Raw genomic sequence first — 19137 nt, forward strand, 5'->3', positions numbered from 1 at the left:
TCACCTTTAAAAATTGCTGTTTGCATTCAAGGAGAGATTCCTTCTCCTATATTTGACCTTTCTTGACGCCCCCCCCCATGTGTCTTTCTTTCTGCTTCACCTCCCAAGACACCAGACATTGTATTGTAAATATTTTATATTTACTTCTCTGTTGATATGCTATTTACTCTTCATAGAATATAAACTTTTTGAAGCTAGGTACTATTTCTTTTTTTTTTTTTTTGATTTGTATCCCTAGCATTTAATAAATACTTGTTGACTTGACTTGAATTGTTTACTTGAGGTTATAATAAACAAAAGCATTGTAATTAGACACAAGAAAATACCAGGACAAGATTCCTACAGCATTTAAAAATCTTACTAGCTCTGCAGGTACCTGCCTCTTTATAAATTAGTTATTTAACCTTGAAGAAGGAATTAAAAGCTATCAAAACATTCCTTTGGGGGGAGGCTAGGTGGTGCAGTGGATAAAGCACTGGCCCTGGAGTCAGGAGTACCTGGGTTCAAATCCAGTCTCAGACATTTAATAATTACCTAGCTGTGTGGCCTTGGGCAAGCCACTTGACCCCATTTGCCTTACAAAAACCTAAAAAAACCCCAACATTCTTTGGTATTGTTTGAAATTTCTATATGTATGTATGTATATGTTTATATCTTTAACATTTATATAGCATTTTAAGATTTGTAAGATACTTTATCCAAATTATCACTTTTGTACTTCAGGTTACAGAAGTGGACAAAAAAATAGAAGAACTGCATTAATCTCATAATTCTTATTTATGTTATATATGTAATAGTGTCCATTCATAAAGTAGGACAGTTGTATTAATGAGATTTTTGTAGATTCTCAGGGTCTAAGTAAAAATATTCTTAATATAGTCATGAAAAAATAAATAGCATCTGCATACTGAAAATAGAGCAAACTTAAAAATTTTTTTTTCCTGAGTTTGACATGACATTAGGAGTCACAAGGCACAAGGGTAGTTTCCAATTTTACTTAATGATGCAGATTTAAAAAAATTGTCGTCTATTTATAAAAAAGATTCACAAATAATTTTCTTAGCTCATATTTAATTCAAATAAATAAAAAATATAATTCTTTAAGAATACAAATATTGATTACAACAAAATAACATGGCACATTAATATTTATTAATAAATATACATCTTGATATTTTAACTTATGAATAATATGACCATAATACTATTATATAATGAATGAATTTTTTTCAGCATATTTCTTAAGACATAGTCTCATTGATGATATTGCCACCCTTAATTTTTTTTTCCAGTTGTGAATTGTAGCTGGGATACAGCTATAGAAGAAAATTCTGTATCACACAAATGTTATGAATGGCAGGAAAATTTGTTAACCAGAAAACTTAACCAGAGAGCTCTTTATCATCCAGTGAGTGGGATTTAGTTTCAAATTTCATTCTGGCATACTATCACAAGAAGAATCTGTTAACCATTTAACAAAATATATTGTTTGATCCAGGTAAATGGTTTCTTAACCATTTTTATCTAAACAAAATCTAAGTCTTATGTTAGCTTTGATTTGAAATTTAATTTCATTGAATAAGATGATGTTGATACTGATGCTGATAGCATTTATATAGGACTTTAAACTTTGCAAAGAACTTTTTTAGACAATTCGTGTTTTCCCCTGAGCAACTCTGGGTGCTGTTATTTATTTTGCAGACGAGTTAACTGAGGTAGTGAGAAATTAAATGGCTTGTCCTAGATCACACAGCTATTTAAATGTCTGAGACCTAATATGAATTTAGATCTTCCTGACTCCAGCCAGTACTCTGGCCACTGAGCCACCTAGCTGCTTGTTGGATATACTTATGTGAAAGATGTGTTAAAAAGTATCCTAATATATTAATTTTGTTTTATATTAATATATTAACATTATTTTGTGCCTTGATCCACCCTCTGGGTGAATCTCCCAATGTTCCTCCAGTCCCACTGCCCCACAGTTTAGAAATCTCTATGACTGTTGTAATTGTTTAACAACTAGCTCTCCAGGGGAAAAAAAAAAACCAAAACATATACACAACTCACTTTTGAGCTTAATCTGTACTAACATTTTCTCCATTATTTCTTAAATCTAGACAATAACACAGTAAATCAATTCCTGACTTGAATATTTGTCCATTTCTGGGGTGAAAATTCTTACACTGAAAATCAAACCATCAACTTTATAACAATGAACTGTCTTCTTCATTCACCTGGAAGAATAGTAATACTGAGACTGAAGTGACAGACTGCTTTATTTGCCCCATCTAGAGTTCTAGTGTCAGTATTTATTGTTACAGTAATTTTTATGGAGGCACCTTCATCCTTTTCAAAAACTTCGAGTAAATGATTCTGATATTAGACCAGGAAGAGTAAAAACAGTGAAAGAATATGATAGATAGATTTCATTAATGAATATGGATGCAAAAATTCCAAGTAAAATACTAGCTAGGAGATTACAACAATTTATTAAGAAAATTATATTTTATGTCTAACAGATTTATACCAGGAATGCAGGGTTGGGTTAACATAAGGAAAACTATTAATATGATTTAATTATATCAATAATAAAAGTAACAAAAATAATATATCAATAAATGCAGAAAAAACTTGATATAGTACAGCACTTATTTCTATTAACAAAACTTGAAAATATAGATATAAATTTTCTTAAATAATCAGCAAGTATTATTTGTTATATGATAAACTAGAGGTCTTCCCAGTGAGATCAGGCATGAAACAAATATGGCCCTTGTAACCAATGTTATTCAGTATTGTATTGGAAATCCTAGTGATAGCAATAAGAGAAGAAAAATAAATAGGAATAATTAAAATGGGAAGTGAGGCAATAAAGCTGTCTCCACTAACTAATTATAACTAACTGCTCAACAGAAGATTTTATTCATGGTTCAGATGCATAAAGAGAAAGTAAGACTAGTGACTTAAATCCAACTTCCTCTCTCACTTAAATTCAACTCATTTTCATATCATGACATCACTTCCCAGATGCCATGGTCTTTGAGAATGAAGGAAAAACAATAAGAGCTATTCCTTTACTAAATCTAATTTGTTAAATGCTTTTTTTGTAAATACTATTCTTTTCTCTATTTAATGACAAGCATTTCTTTTGACTTTACCCTTTTATATTAGATTTGCATATGAGATCTATTCTTATCATCATCTAAATCTCTCTCCAATTCCCCATTTGTATTTTCCTTCTCACTTTGCATAAAATGAATCCAGGCAGGACACATGTGTCTATGATTGTGAATAGATCTGTGCAACTATATATCTCTATCTATCATCTATCTATCTATCTATCTATCTATCTATCTATCTATCTATCTATCTATCTATCTATCTGTCTGCCTGTCTATGATGTTTATAATTACAAATATAAGAATGACTGGATCATTTTAAATGATTTTACTCTTTAGGTGACCACACTAAGAATGGAAGTTCACTTACAAAGAGCTTAATGTTATTTAAAATTTATCCCAGGCAGAAGCTTCATAAATTGAATTCAGCTTCCAAAAATAAGACAAATCAGTAAGTATATAGCACTCATGTTTAGCACTGAATTAACTATTGTTGTTTGCCCTATAGAAGTTTGTCAACCTTTTGAAGGAGATGACTTGCCTATAAAACAACAAACATTTATTGAGCATTCATATGTACTGAAAAAATCCAAAGGTAGATATGAGTGGTCAGACTTTAGAGAAGCATGCTGAGTGAGGTAAGCAAAACCAAGAGAACATTCTACGTATTGACAGCAACATTGTGAGATAATCAACTATGATAGATGAAACTCCTATAAGCAGTTCAGAGCTCAAGGACAGTCCTGAGAGACCTGCTATGAACAATGCCATCCAGATCCAGAGGAAAAACTATGGAGGCTGAATGCAGAGCAAAGCATACTGTGTTCATTATTTCTACCTTGCTAGAGTATAGGTGTAGGTAAAGCATGAATTAGTGAGACTCCTTTCCCAAGGTCTGCTAGTACTCTCAGTTCATATTCTTTGCCTATTTCCCTGCTATAACCCTGATGGGTTACAGTGGCAAGAGTACCAAAGTAAGAGTTAGAATATCTGAATGCTATTTTTGACTCTATCATACTTAACTTTTATCAGCCTCTCTTCCCAAATCTGTAAAATGGGGATAATATTTCTTTAGCTATTTTACTTGATTATTATATGATTCACCCCCTCAATAAATTTAAGTTTTACATATGTGAAAATACTTTGAAAACAGTTAAGTTCTATGAAAATTGTGTGGCCTGGATCTGAAGAAAATTCCACATTTTTATCTTTAAAAAAAGCAACAAATAATAGATCTATGATTTCACTAGTATAAGGGCCAGACTTTAGGAACTTTCTCCACCAGTGCATATCTGTGCAATTTATAATCTTAGAAAATTATACCTGGGGTACTGAAAAGATAAACTTGGAAGTCATCTAGGTAGTGCAGTGAATAGAACCCTCAGGAGGACCTGAGTTTAAATCCAGATTCAGACGCTTCATACTTACTAGCCGTGTGCCCTTGGATCCCACAAAAACCAAGAAAATAAAGAAAAAAGAAAGATAAATTAGGAACAATGATGGAATGATCAATCTCATGTTAGTTTTACTCAATTTTATTGCTCATATTTTTGAACAGCTTGTTTCTATGATACTTCTAGAGATGAGTTGAGCACATAGGATCTATCAGCTGTGATATGCTTGTTTACAATACCATGAAATTGTAGTAGTAGTTTCTACAATGTTGAACAACTTTAAGGTTTCAAAATTGGTGAAAGTTGATGTAGTACCCCTTCCTAAAGAAACAGTCGAACTTTATTTACAAATGAATCTAAATTCAGTGTTATGAAAATACTGCAGCTTTGTGGTGTAAACCTTGTCTACTGATGTGTGCTTGTATTGATTCTCAGTGAATTGTGGATTACGTTAAAAATAGCAAGTGCTAACCTTGATATAAATATTTTCATATTTGCATCATAAGTATGAGAATTTGCACTTTGAGTGTAAGCATTTCATAAATATTAATCAATTAAATTCCAGCACACTTCAGTGATCAAGATATTGTAAATCAGTCTTCTGAATGAGGACGAAAATTTGCCAGCCATCCCCGACTCTGCTCCAGTTTTCTCTGCCTATCTTTTTCACAACCAGAATAGGAAAAAAAAATAAAAACAGTATCCTTTATTATTATCTATATAAATATTTCTAGTTTTATGCAAAGAGATAGTTTTGAAACTAAAGAACAATAAAATGAGGCTTTGGCTGTATAAAAGTGTTCAATCATTTTGACTATTTTTGTAGCAGTTTAGTCGATCAAATAAAATCTTTGTCCTGTGAATTCGTTCAGAATGATTATTTGTATACACAACCCTAAGAAGAAATTGGGCTTACTTATTTTGTGGTAGAGGATGAAATGTTGGTAGAATGGAAGAAATAGGACTTGATACATATCTCCTTTCTAATGATCTTTATTAGTAAGAGACAAAGAATTCAAAATAATTTGTCAACAAACAAAACCCCCTTAGAAAAATGATCTTAAGCTCTGAATGTCAAGGGAATGACTTCAGTTCAAATTTAATTTAAACATTTATTAAGCACCTTCTTTGTGCAAAATAATGCATATTTTTAAAGCTAAAAGGAATCTTTATCTTTACATAACATGCACTATACTGAGCTGTGAGGGTGTTTGTGTGTGTGTGTGTGTGTGTGTGTGTGTGTGTGTGTGTGTGTGTGTGTGTATGTGTGTGTGTCTGTGGGTAAGGGAAGAGATTACAACATTTATACAAATAAATCTGATACAAGATGATTTAGGGAGGAAGAGATACTTATATCTAGGCAGAAATTCTTTTTTTCTCTGACTCCTCTGGCAGTCTTAAAAGTCCATTGATACCTCAGAACAATGTTTTTAAATGTATAGGACTGTAAAGGAACTAATTACATTGGAATATGGTTATCAAAATATTGAAAGAAAAAATCAAGTTCATACACCACAATTTAAGAGCTCTAGATCTAGTGACAACAGGAAAACTTTTCTAAAGGAAGAGGTGGCACCTGAGTTGAAACTTGAACTCATTTAGAATCCAAGGGCTAGAAATGAGGAGGGAGTGCATTTTTAGCAGGGAGATGGAGGAAGAAATACTGAGTTTTAGCCCATAACAAGGAGGTCCAGTTTGGTCAGAATGTAGAGTTTGTGAAAGTGAGTAACATGAAATGAATCTGGAGAGGTAGACTGTATTTACATCGAAGGGTTTAAAAGAGAAAATTAAAGGATCTACATTTTGGCTTAGGAACCATTGAAGATAAAACACATGAGCTAAGGAATAATTTGCATATCCCCAAATGGAAAAAGTGATTCTAAGTTAATGAATGATTATCTTCTGCCTTTTCCCCATTAAATATGATAAAACTTTTATTTTAAAGGATAAAAAATGATTTTAGACCTCTACATATATATATATGTATGTATCTACTTTAAAAAATTTTGTATAAAATTAATAAAAATATCCCCACATAAAGTACATTCCCCCACTCCATTCTTTTATTGTGCACAGAAATCACATCCTATATGATCAAAGATTTGGAAAACAGATTTAAAGATTAGAATTATGTACTCCAATCCTCTCATTAAGAATTGTTGGTAAATTTCATCATTGTAGAGTTGCCATTCAACTACCCTCTTCTGCCTTTATCCCTAAGTCAACCCCACCTACTATTTCTTCCTTGAGTTTTGTTTTTTTTCCAGGTATACAATTACCTCAGCTCTCCACTTGACTTTTCTGTGTGTGTGAGAGGAAGAGACAGAAAGAGAGACAGAGACAAAGAAAGACAGAGATCACAAAACCTGGGATTCCACTGCTTTCCCAGGAGGAATTTCATTGGATCTGTAATAAAACAACCAAAAAAAAACTACCCATAAAAAAGGAACTAAATTGTCTCTCTCTCCAAAGGCCAAGTGAGAAAATTTTGTGTATGTAATTCTATTTCTATACACCAATCATTCATATTTGAGAACTTGAGAAATTTTGCCTCTGTCAGTCCAAGTTTCTATTCTCAAAAAATAAAATAAAATAATTAAAAAAGTAAACAAAACACTCTGGTTCTCAGAGAACCTCTGAAAGTCTTTAGAGAGAAGTAAAAAGAAAAGTGAAGTAGAGAGAGAATATGGGGGGTGAAGTAGGAAGAAATATAATTTATATATTATATATATATAATTCAACATATATGTATTTATGTTATTGAACTAAAGTTTTGATAAATGAAGAGCCAGAAAGCCAGATAGACAAAGACAATAAGATAAAAAAGGCATAAGATTGAAAAATAATTAAACTAGTAGTTAATTTAATTGTTAAACATCTGTTACAGTATTGATTCTTCTGTTTGAAACAATTTGCTTTTGGGCGTTGGCATTAAATGACAAGCTCCCTGAGGGCAGGCACTGTCTTTTGTCTGTTTCCCCAGACTTTAGTACAATGCCTGGGTCATGGTGGGCATTTAATAAAAATTTCTTGAACAACTAATTGATGAATACATTAGTCCTTAGCCTAAATATGTTTGCCATGGTTGTGTAATGATGCTTGGCAGATGGAAATCTTTTAGAAAGAGGAATTATTAAATTGTTTCTTTCCCCAATTAATGCTTAATAAATGTTCTTCCCCAGGGGACTCATTTTCACATAATAGCATTTATGTAGAGCTTTTAAGTTAGAAGACCAGTTTGCTTATGACAGGAATTGCGTGAAATAGGTGTTATTGATATTTTGTAGATGAGGCAAGTGGAGCTTAGAGAGAATGATTTGAACTTGGTCCCATAATTAGGAAGTATTAGAGGTAGAATTTGAATCCAGGTCTTGAGTAGGTTCTACTTACTATGTTGCTATACCTCAGTAATAGTGTTTATTAAGCAAAACCTTAACTTCTCTTTGTCTGTTTTTCTGCCTCACTAATTCTCTAGAGAAAAGTGAATAGAGTTGGAGTTAGAAAGAACCAAAATCTCAATCACTTACTCACTTATGTATTTATTTAGTTAGTTAGTTAGTTTAGGCAAACAAAGTTAACAATTTGCCCTGGGTTACACAGGTAGTAGTGTCAGAGTTCGGATTTCAACTGACTCCAGGACTGGTGCTCTATCCTTTGGGTTACCTAGTTCCTTAATAATATTGTGACCTAAGTCATTTAACCATTCTCAAATACAGTTTCTTTATTTCTTAAGTGGGTGATGATGAAGATAGCTAACATTTTAAATTATATTTTAGAATCTGCAAAGCATTTTGATCCTTACAAAGAAACTTATGATGGAGGAACCATTACTATCCCCATCATACATAGGAAGAAAGTGTAACTGAGGGAGGGAAAATTATTTGCCAAGGATTACAGAGTTGATATGTGTCTGAGGTGCCCAGTTTGTTAACATTCTATCCACAAGGCCTCTAACTGTCTGAGGGTATAATAATTCTGATGGTACCCACCTAACAGGGTTGTTAGGAAGATCACATGAGATTATGTGTTTACAATCCTTAATATGCTAAAATACAAACTACATTATTGTAACTATTACTGTATTAAATCTGGCAGACAGAAAGTTGTAGCCAAGCCATAATATGAGCCTAATCATCGTCCTTGTATATACCATACAAATTTTCCTAGTTTTTACTTCTTCTGTCCAATAAGACAACAACTTTAACTATGGGGTTTACTTACAGGAGCTGTAGTCCTCACTCTTCATTCTTTCCTTTTCTGATATTCTTTTTTTAAAAATCTATTTATTTTCATCCATATGCACATGTACATTTTTGAGTTACAAAATTTCCTTCCACCCTCCCTTCCCACCCTCCTCCCCTCAGTGGCAAACAGTCAGGTTCGCATTGCAAATATACATTTTTGATAAACATGTTTATATATTAGTTATTTTCTGTATGATGAATTAGGATTAAGGGTAAGGGATACATGAGAGATCATTTTTATAATATGTTCATCAGAGTCTGAAGGGTTGGTTTCTTTTGTTTGTTTTGTTTTTTTTTCTTCCTCTGGGTGGGGATAACCATAGTCCATAGCCAGTCTAATACAGTCCTAGCTCTCTGAACTACTAGGAGGAGCTGCTTCCATCACAGTTGATGATCTCACATTGTTATTGTTGATGTATACATTTTTCCTCTTCATTCTGTTCCCTTTGTTCAGTATCAGATCCTGCAAGTCATTCCATGCTTCTCTAGAGTCTGATCATTTATGATTTCTTATAGACAATAATATTCCATAGTATTCATGTACCATAACTTGTTTAACCACTTCTCAATTGATGAAAATCCCCTCAATTCCCAGTTCTTTGCTACTACAAAAAGAGCTGCTATGGATATTTTGGAACATGTGGGACTTTTCCCATTTTTTTTTATGATTTCTTCTGGATATATAGACCTAGAATTAGATTTGCTGGGTCAAAGGGTATCAACAGTTTTATTACTCTTTGGGCATAGTTCCATATTGTTCTCCATCTGACATTTCTTTTGATGGTGGATTAACTTCATATCTTTTCCTAACTCTTTCAAGACAAATAATATGTTGGAAAATCATATTACCAAAGCATATTTACTTATAGAGTTACCCTCTAAGAGTAACTGAAGAAGGGCTACAGATGAAAGAGCACTTCAGAGCATAGAGTGAGGTGGCAGTTCTTTTGCAAATCTCTGCATTGGGGTTCAGAGTTTAGATTTGTACTACAACTGCTTAGATACCTCCATCTTTAGCATCGTTTATTAAAGGTCTTTTAATAGATGCTCTAGTACAGAGATTCTTTTTTTGCATAAGTAATAACTTTATTGTAACTTGATGTGCTGAAATGCAAAAAATATTTTCAGCAACAAGATACAAAAAGTATCTGAACATTAACATCAGCTGATTAACAAAAAGAGATTGGCTGGTTTGATGCAAGTGTTTACACATATATTGTGATTTTCTAAATCATCCCCACTCCAATACTGGTCTTAAAATCATTATAACAATGTGTTTATTTCCAAAACAGGACTCATTGAAATTAAGTCTTCATTCTAAACACTGAATTCAGAATTAACTGGACTGCTGTGCCTGATGATGAAGTCAAACATTTGAAGGATTCCCACAATTTCCTTTTAAAATATGAAGTCTATTTACTGCAAACAGAAAATTAGCTCTGAGTAGGACAAAAATTCTTAACCTGGTATCTGTGACCTTGTTTTAAAATACATGCATGTCTGTCTCTCTATCTATCTAGGATTATCATCTATTTATTTAGATATGTATCTTTGTTACTGTTAATTATTTTTCAGTTGTGCCCAGTTCTTTGTGACCCTATTTAGTGTTTCCTTAGCCAAGAATCTGGAGTAGTTTGCTGTTTTCTTCTCACTCAAGTGACTTGCCTTGGGTCACAAAGCTAATAAGTGTTTGAACTCAGGAAAATGATTCTTCTTGTGTTCTAGTGTTTTTCCTAGATTATTTTTCTCTCCTGACCAATAAAGTTAAATTGTTCTAGTTTGGACCTAGGTTTGGAACAGATTTGAAACTAGATTTTAAATATTCTTGTCTCCCCATCCTGAATAATGAATTTGATACCCTGAAATTGCTGTCCTGCTTCTACTTTTTGAACTACATCCTATCAATCAATAATATAGTATTAAAGTTGGAAAGAATCTGAGAGATTTTAGCTCGGACCTTCATGGGATATATAGATGCCCTGAGGCCCAGATATTGCCAAATCATTCATCTAGAAAGTATCAGAACTAACAAGCATTCTAGCTCAGATTCTCTCACTCCAAATTCACCCCCCCCACAACTCACACACATACATTTAGAGAGAAATTTTGTTTTATTTTTCCTATAAGGCACTTTGATTTTCAAATGTTATTTTTCTTGTTATAAAGGTTTTTCCCCCTGTTAATTTTCTTTGTATGTCCTTGAAATTTGAGACTGCTATTGATGTGGTTTTTCTTTCATTATTTATGCCTTCTACTGTAACTTACATTAGTCAAATTACTGATTTTTTTCTATTTCAAAGGAAAAAAACTATAAAGAGGAGTCTGCAGATTATTAAATGGAAACAGGGGAAAAAAACCTTGGCAGCAAATATGACAAAAACAACCCTGTATTACTAAGGTTAAATAAATACAAACACATAAACATGCACACACATACAAAGATCTATTCTACAATGGAAAATAGTTTCATATTTTTAAGATAAAAAGATTTAATCTTGAAAACCACACATCAAACATCAAATTGTAACTTTGAAACAAGAAAACATTATTTTAGTAGCTATTGTCTATTTGATATTTTATACTCATTCAATATTTGAAACATGGTTCTTGTTCATTATTATTTTTATTGCTACAAGATTAAACTTACTTATATTCATTTTCTATCTGAGAAAAAGAAGCTATCTGTTAATCTTTTAGAGTTATTATAACTGGAGTTTGGCCTTCTGAGGCTTTTGTGGTAAATCCATCCTTAAGCAATTTAAAAGAAAATTTGTATTGTATCCTGAGAGACCATCAATAGACATTTCAAAAACACTTGCATCCCTTGGTTACAACACATATTCCCCAAAACATAACCTAAATTCTGAAAAACACATAATCCTTAGATGTTTCCTTCTCTGAGGCTATGCTGAAGCCAATTCAACTGAAATGATACTTTAAAGGAGAGTGCTTGGCAAATGTGTAGTCTCTGATTAGCAAAGTGGAATGCCTTTTTGGCTGTTTTGAAACTTAAAATTCATTGAGTTGAATTTATTTTTATTCTTTGGAAAGAAATCCAGGCCTTGATGGAGTTTTAAAAATGATAACTCATTCCAACCTAAGTTCAGTACCTATAGTCCTCAGAAAAGGGATGCTTTTAATGGAGTTGCTAATACAACAACAATAATAATAATTATAATAACAAATTTGTATACTGCTTTAAGATTTTGAAAGCACTTTTATAATGCATTATCTCATTATTAATTTCACTTTACAGAAGAGAAAATTGAGAACCAAAGAGGTCAAGTGACTTGTCCTTTGTCACACATTTGTGTTGAAGATAGGATTTAACCACAAGTCTTCCTCCAAGCCAACTCTCTTAACTCTATATCATTCTTCATCAATGTTGGTACTGACTTCAGATTTTTAAAAGTTACTATTCACATTTCTTCCTTTAATGATTATTTCTCTCTGGAGATTACAGCAACCACTGTAAAGAATTTGGTATGATCTATGCCAAGGAATTTTAATAGTCAAAGGTAGTCTCTTGTAGTAGATTTGTGCCAGCAAGTGATTGAGGGAATGATTCAGCCTTGAACATCTGTTTTCTCTAAGATATAATGTGATAAGAGGTAAGGATTGAAATGTGTTTCTCTCTCTCTCTCTCTCTGTCTCTCTCTCTCTCTCTCTCTCCATTTATTCAAGCTTGACCCTGGCTAAGACTGGAAATTTAATACTGTATTTATTCTCAATGAGGAAACTGGAAATTATATCCCTAAAGTTAATGCCACTGAACACTTTTTTTCCTCTTTGGTACTAATGACCTTGAGAAGATTGTTAGGTAGTTGATTTCTAAAAAAATAGTCTTTTGATGTCAGTCCCATCCAGTGTTTAAGTTTTTGTGACAATTATCAGTGTAAAAACAAATAAAAACTAATTATAATAGCAAATATATGTTTCCCATAACTCTTGAAACACAGAAGAACTTCCTGAACATCAAGTCTTGTGTGTGGTTTTTTTTTGACCACTGGGGATCTTTTAGAAGTTATTTATTTTTAATTGATGAATAAAATTTACATTTCCAAAGCAGCATAATAAAAGAAATGATTGTATGTCAAACCACATCTATTATGTACAACTTGCTATTCTTTTTAAATATAGATATTTTAAATAGATAATGAAGTTTTATATATATAATATTAAATGATATATAAATATTTTGAATATAATAAAGCTATCATGGATATCATTTTTTTCTTCCCTCCTTATTTCTCTCACCCCACCTTTGAGATGCCTACCGTTAGACACAAATATGTATATACGTATATGTGTGTATATACATATATGTATATGTGTTACGTGTGTGTAAAATCATTCTCTACATACTTCTGTTTATCAGCTCTTTCTCTGAATGCAGATAATTGATGGGGTCTTTCTATATGTTCTTTGGGGATTTATAATATTCAAATGACTTATTCGCTCAAAGTTCATAAAACAACATGCTGTTACTGTATAGAATGTTCTCTTGGAAATAAAAATGAATAAATTCAATTAATAATTATTTTAAAATGCCCACTATGTACTCAGCATGACTTCATAATGGCATACTGTTTTTCATCAATTTATATCATTTTTGTAATCATGTGTCATATTTAAGGCAAGTAAACAGGGTATTTCAAAAGTATTTTGGTATCTTGAGGTACCTTGCATTTTCCCCTCTCCTTGTTTTTAGTTATAAAGAAAGGCAATAAATGTTTAAATGTATTGCTGGGTGATGGGATGAAAGTAGGCTAAGAACTGTATGAGTACATGGAACAGCTGGAAGATGTGTGATTTACAAGAGGTTTGTTGCATTATTTGCATCATCTGTCAAGAGGTCATGCTTTTTCAAAGCTAAGCAATTGTTTATGCCATTGTGAAGTTAGGATGGAGTTAGGATATTGGGATATAGGGGATGTGCTAGTTGATTTCCTTCCCTTCCCTTCCCTTCCCCCTTCCCTTCCCTTCCCTTCCCTTCCCTTCCCTTCCCTTCCCTTCCCTTCCCTTCCCTTCCCTTCCCTTCCCTTCCCTTCCCTTCCCTTCCCTTCCCTTCCCTTCCCTTTCCCTTCCCTTCCCCTCCCCTCCCCTCCTCTCTCCTTTCCTCTCCTTTCCTCTCCTTTCCTTCTCCTTTCTCCTTTCTCCCCTTTCTCCTTTCTCCTTTCTCTTTTCCTTTTTGTTTCTCCTTTCCTTCTCCTTTCCTTTCCTTTCCTCCCCTTTCCTTTCCTTTCCTTTCCTTTCTCTTTTCCTTTCCTTTCCTTTCCTTTCCTTTCCTTTCCTTTCCTTTCCTTTCCTTTCCTTTCCTTTCCTTTCCTTTCCTTTCCTTTCCTTTCCTTTCCTTTCCTTTCCTTTCCTTTCCTTTCCTTTCCTTTCCTTTCCTTTCCTTTCCTTTCCTTTCCTTTCTTTCTTTCTTTCTTTCTTTCTTTCTTTCTTTCTTTCTTTCTTTCTTTCTTTCTTTCTTTCTTTCTTTCATGCAAGACGATGGGGTTAAGTGACTTGCTTAAGGTCACATAGCTTGTTAATTATTAAGGATCTGAGGTCGGATTTTTAACCCAGGACATCCTGACTCTAGGGCACTGCTCCATCCACTGAGCCACCTAGCTGCCCCCTAGTGGATTTCATCAGCACATTGATAGGGTCTTTTAAACTTTGGTGAATATCCTTTTGGAATTTTATTAGTCAAAGGTAGTCTCTTTCTGTAGATTTGTGCCAATAAGTGATTGAGGGGAATGATTCAGCCTTGAACATCTGTTTTCTCTAAGATATAATGTGATAAGGGGTGAGGACTGAAATGTGTTTCTCTCTCTCTCTCTCTCTCTCTCTCTCTCTCTCTCTCTCTCTCTCTTTCCATTTATTCAAGCTTGGTCCTGGCTAAGACTGGAAAGTCTAGACGTCTGTTTCAATGCTTATGAAGGATTTGATTTTTCTATGCCAGTAGAATAGGAATTTTGGCAGATACATTGAAATTGAAATCAATCCACAATCAACCAATAGATATTAAGAGCTTACCAAACACTATGCTGAATGCTATGGCTTAAAAGAAAGGATTAAAAAAAAATCCCTGTTCTCAAGGCATTTACATTCTATTTGGGGATCTAATATGTTGATAATCAGGTACATACAAGAAACATTCAGAGTACATGGAAGTAAATGGGAAGCCTCTAATATCTTGTTGAAGTTGGTATCTGAGCTGAATCTTCAAGGAATTAAATGGCAGGGCATCAGAAGCATGAGATAAAACCATTGCAAAGCTGTGGAGACGAAAGATGCAGTGTTGTGGATGAAAAGTATCACATAACCCAGTATAGCTATATTATAGAGTGTATGTGTTGGGGGGGCAGGGGTTAAGGGGATAAAGTATTAGAAAACTGAAAAACTAGGAAGGATCCATAATGTTAGTTTGCTTATATATAAACTGAGGGTATGAATTTTTTGAGGCTCTTTCAAGCTCTGAATTTTGGCTTACTGATTTATTTAGTTCATAGACCTGTTTAAGGATTTATTGAATTATTCCACTGCATTAACAGCATTCTTCACACCGCTTCTCAAAATAAAGACATTTTAGAGCTAGATAGTAAAATTTCCACCACTTGGAATATAGACATAGTATCTTATATTAACCCTTAAAATTAGCTATTAGTTTCATATTAAGGAAAAGTATAGAATTTTGTAATTTTGCAAATTAGAATCAGAAAATGTTATTTATAGCAGAAAGGGGTTTTAGAAATCGTCCAGTGTATATATTGCTCCTTTAGCTTTATAAATAAGGAAATTGACTTGTGAACACAATTTGGATATTATAGGTTATCGACCTATCTGCCCTTTGTTTATTCCATAGCAATAGTGTGAATCTTGTTTCTTAAAACCCTGATCATCTTTTAGGGAAGAGATGATGATGATGGGTGGGAGTTTTTTAGAGGAAGCCCTGATCTATAGATAGTAAAGTTGTAAAGAAACAAGAGAATGTCATGGAAACAACAACTCTCAGGAGGAATATAAGAATAAAAACCTAATATAAGAATAGTTAATCAAGTAGGTACACCCAGAGAGACAGGCAGGAATATGAATGGGAAACATGTCATCTAAATTTTCATTTTGCAGAATTGGGTGGGTGCAAACTGGAATGTAGTCTTGACTCTGAAGTTGATGCTCTGTCTTCTATACCACATTGATTTTCACCTGGCAAACCAAAAATCATGAGTCCAGTAAAGCAAGAAATGCAGTAATCTTGGTGGACAATTTTTCAGGGATTAAAAAGTATCAAGAAGCAGTTTTTTTGCTGATGAAGGACTGGGCTGTGTTGGGCAGTCATATCAACTTCGTGCCTTAAAATTGACCCCATGGTCACCTAAAGTCTTGACAATACCTCTGTTACTGGTTCATTAGCTGGTCTTAGAAAATCTCTTATCTGAAGAGGTTTCTTACTTTCCCAGGATGCTATCCAGATTTCCTCTTATTTCTTAAGATTGTAAAAAGGTTGGGAAATTTCATAAGAGTTCAAGAATGAGAAAAACACTTGAGATTCATGTGCATGCCAGCACCTGGCTGCTCCCTTTTCTCTGTGTAGAAAAAAGGATGTTGTCCAAGGTGAACCATAGTTTATTAAATATTGATGTAATTATAAAGGAATTACTCCCACAGGATCTAGAAAGCTAGGGAGTTCATCTCTGCAACAAAAATGGAAGGATTTCAGAAGATCATAACAAAACAGCGACAAAGGAAACTAAGGAAGCATTTTTTAAGTCATTATCCCTCCCTCCTTTTTTTTCTTTGTTTCTTTACTTTTTTCCCTCTATTCTCATTTCCTCCTCCTCCTCCTCCTCCTCCTCCTCTCTCTCTCTCTCTCTCTCTCTCTGTCTCTCTTTCTGTCTCTCTCTCTGTCTCTGTCTCTCTGTCTCTCTCTGTCTCTCTGTCTCTCTGTCTCTCTCTGTCTCTCTCTGTCTCTGTCTCTCTGTCTCTCTCTGTCTCTCTGTCTCTCTCTGTCTCTGTCTCTCTCTCTCTCTTTCTCCCCCTTCCTATTCTTCCTTCCCTTCCTTCCCTCCTTTTATTCTTAACATTATTTACAAAAAAAAATTTCTCATATTATATTTGGATTGGTTCATGTTGGTTCATTTAGAAATACTGGTTATTCATGTTGTTCCTCAGCATTTTTGCTTAGAAATAAGAAAGGGAATTTTTCTGGAGTTTCATAATTTTACTTTTCTGTGTTTTTTTTGTCTTTTTGAACTGAAAAGAATATAGTAAATAATATATTGTGTTTAATTTCCTTTCAGACTATGATTATAGTGGATAAGGAGCAAGAAATTTGTTTCTTTAGATTTTAGCTACAATTACTTAGACTCTGTTGTGGAAGGTCAGGATAGCCTTATAAGTCTTCAATTTTTGATATTTTAGCTGTTGCTAAAAGTAACATATGAAACTACATCAGAGGAATTCAAAAGTAGGGCTATTCTGCTGGGCTTTCATCTTTTTTGCTTTAGACTAATGATTTTTCTCTGTTATAGTGAGCATTGCAATCACACTCTGACTGAGCAGTATCAGATGCCAAGAATAATAGCTTCAAGTTGTATAGCTAAAGAACTTTACTTACATTCATTTTCTTTTGATCATCACAACAGTTCTGTAGTTAGATGAGATGATTGTAGTTACCATTTTATAGTTAGGAGAAGCTGAATCTTATAGAAGTTAAGACTTGTCCATAGTTACTTAACTATTAAGAGTTAGAGTTGATATTCAAACCAAGCTCAATATTCCTTCTATTACATATGTTGCCTCTCTAATGATAAACAGATTTGAAATGTTATAGCATAATAGGCTTTATCTAGTATTACTAATATGAAGGCTTAAATATTAAAAAAAAACAGTGCAGTGAGATCACAGAAATAACATGTATATTGGTAATGAAAGGATTCAAGAGATAGTGAAACACTACTGTTATTACATTACAAAGGTTCAACTCACCATCATTGCTTGTGTGTTAAATTATGGCCATATCTTGTTTGTTGATTCTCTAGTTCCTTTGCGTCCCCTCTTCATTCTGACCTCACTTCTCTTTATCTGTAGTTAAAAGGAAAAATAAAGGAAATTAGGTTTGTTCTTTATTAGAAGTTTTAATAAAAGATTTGGGACAAAGTTGAAATTATTATTGATTTACATTGATTGAATTTGCTCAGACTATATATTTGTATCCATAGTTCTGTAAGTCATTTTCATTCTTTCTTTAAACTGTATTATTTTTATTTTTCCAATTAATGAACATTTATATTATTTTTTTTCCCATTATCCTCCTATTGAACAAAAAATTCTCTCCAATATAACTACAAACCCCAGCAAAATAAATTTCCATTTTAGTCATGACTAGAAGTGTATACATTTTGGCACTTTAAATTCATCAGCTCACTGTTTGAAGCCAAGTAGCAAATTTCATCTCTATTCTTTTAGACTCATGGCTTATCATTGTATTGATGACAAGGTCTAAAGTCTTTCAAAATTATCACTTTATAAATTATTTTCCATAGATTGGTTAAGGAAAGAGGACTTCTTTTACTTTCTGCTAGGGAATCTGAATGGCCAGTTCACTTAGCCATGCCCCACAGACCAGGTTGCCTGGTTCCCCAGTCTCTATAAATTTTTCTTTCTAGATTCAAGAAATCCTGATAAAGATCATTCCTCATTCTTTTACTAGTATATTGATTGATTCTCTTCTGATATCACTTTCTTCCTTATCCAGACTCTGCCTTGCTCATAGTAGATATTTAACAAGTATTTGTTGGATTTGACTGAATGGTCAGCATGTTGCCTTCAGAGTATTTTAGAAGGCCTCTTGCTCTATCATAACCATTCTGCTTATTCCTAATCTGCACTTCATTCATCCCCTCACTCTTCAAATGACAATAAACACAAAAATTATCTGGGTAGATGAGTGATGATTAAGGAAAGTCATGAAAATTTGCTGACTTGGTCTGCTACAAATTCAAACTAATCTCAATAGTGTTTTCATGACCCTTTGGTGATTCTTTAACTTATCTCCAGTCAACTCCCTCAAATATTCTTCATAGCATTTGTCCATATTTCTTCTAGACATCTCAAATTTCACATCTTACTCCCAACTCCTTCACTGTCAGGAAAAATATCTTTGATTTCCTTGAATGTCATCTCATAATATTCAGAGGTTTTGGAGAAACTTAAAGTCACTGGACTTAAACATCTTCATTGTTCTTTTCTAAATCTCTGGCATCATGCTTTGTCCTTTTCTCTGATCAATCCTCTGTATCCTTTCAATTTTCTTATTTTTCCTTTTTCCCTTAGATTGTAAACAGTCAATCAATATACTTGGGATTCCTCTCTGAATTTTCACTTTTTGAG

At 33.3% G+C, this 19137-nt stretch overlaps 1 protein-coding gene and 1 long non-coding RNA gene across 3 annotated transcripts in view; one reads left to right on the plus strand and one right to left on the minus strand.

Moving 5' to 3' along the window:
• Positions 1-19137, plus strand: part of PRKD1 (protein kinase D1) — a 504884-nt gene that overhangs the window by 17400 nt on the left and 468347 nt on the right. The gene's annotated exons all lie outside the window — the stretch shown is intronic.
• The window catches only part of LOC141522198 (uncharacterized), a 78941-nt gene continuing 64186 nt past the window's right edge, over positions 4383-19137 (minus strand). Inside the window, exons 2-3 of the long non-coding RNA XR_012478158.1 lie at positions 17734-17829; positions 4383-4559 (exon numbers count right to left, since the gene is read on the minus strand). This is a non-coding gene — a long non-coding RNA (uncharacterized LOC141522198). The remainder of the gene's footprint in view (positions 4560-17733; positions 17830-19137) is intronic.

Source organism: Macrotis lagotis, chromosome 4 (genome assembly GCF_037893015.1).
Source record: "Macrotis lagotis isolate mMagLag1 chromosome 4, bilby.v1.9.chrom.fasta, whole genome shotgun sequence".
NCBI lineage: Eukaryota > Metazoa > Chordata > Mammalia > Peramelemorphia > Peramelidae > Macrotis > Macrotis lagotis.